We start from the raw sequence: 1,460 nt of genomic DNA, 5'->3' as shown, positions 1-1,460 counted from the left end.
GAGCTTCTCCGATCAGGATGCCTGCGTTCATGTGGAAATCCATCTACAGAATATTAAGCTTACCACGCGAAGATCATGGTATACACGAATGACGAAAACCGAACGAAACCTGAAAAACAAAATAGAGGAGCGTCACCGAAAAGGTGCATCACCTCACGCACTAACGATGATGACATGAAGGCAAACAAAAAAGACCATATAGAAAAAAGACTCACACAGTAAAAAAAAGGAGGAAAGTAACGGGCACAGAGAGAAACAGACTATTCCTTGTGCCGTGTGTCCATTCTCTGCCATAGAGCATGAGTTCAAGCGCCACCCTACCCTCCCCGTGACCCTGTTACGTGTCCCGTCGCGTGGTGCGACGCAGCACTGCCCACGCGCATTACCGCAATGCCCCAAGACAGTGATCCGCGCGCGGCCTCTCTCTCATGCTGTGCACCCACTCATCCCCCGCTCCGCAGGTCGCCTCACGGCCGCTCCAACTTTGCCGGTCGCCACCCGGTGCATCCCCGCACCAGCAAGGCAGTGTGAGGGCCGGGCGAGAGATGCGCTCCAGCCACGCTGGCACGCTGCCTAATCATATGGATGGCGCAGACGTGTGCGCAGTCGCAGGCTGCCCCAGCACAACGCCGTCCAGGGCCTCACCGCTGACATCGGTAGCGACAAAATCGCACTGGCTTCCCCTCCCTCACGTCGTGGGCGCGTGGCCCTGTCACCAGCAGAAGCGGTCCGGGACTAGCAGGGATAGGGTGGGCTGCTCGGCTATCCCACGCAAGGCTGGTGCACCGGACCTTGTGATGCCACGCTGAAGTGTCCCCCGCCATCAGGGGGGACTGGGGTTTGAACAGACACAGAAATAGATGTGAGAGAGCGACAACACATCGGAGCCTCCGATATATATATATATATATATGCGTGTGTGTGTGCATGTGTGCGAGCACAGCGCACCGTGCACCGCTGCACGCGTCAATACAGTAGAGCCCCTCTCCCCCCCATACACACACAGTTATTATGTGTGTGCTCCTGTGCGCTCCGTGGTGAACCGAACATCATGCCGTAGCAGAAACACATACACACACAAGCACAAAAGAGAATACAGGAAGGCGAGAAACCCAAGAAAGCGGCAGCACCGCCTTGTCGTTATATTTTCTTTTCCTGTTGATCAGCTGAAATAGGGGAGAGGGGAAATATGGAAGCGGAAAACCGAGGGCCAGGAAGAACACGAGAGCGAACGGCGGAAGGGGGTAATGAAAAGAGGAGTCCGTGATGAGGAAGAGAAAAAGGACAGTCGTACTGGCACACATGCACACAGGCGACAGACACACGAAAAGAAAAGCAAAAAGAGGAAAGGATTATGCCAGTGTGCACCTGAATGTAGCGAGGCGTCTAATGGGCACGTGAAGAGGAAAGAAGGGCATAGGACGCGAAGAGGGAAAGACAAAAGATGAGCGAAGGGTAGA

The sequence above is a fragment of the Leishmania donovani genome, chromosome 35 (genome assembly GCF_000227135.1).
Source record: "Leishmania donovani BPK282A1 complete genome, chromosome 35".
Taxonomy (NCBI): Eukaryota; Euglenozoa; class Kinetoplastea; order Trypanosomatida; family Trypanosomatidae; genus Leishmania; species Leishmania donovani.
Note: the sequence above shows the minus strand (reverse complement) of the source record.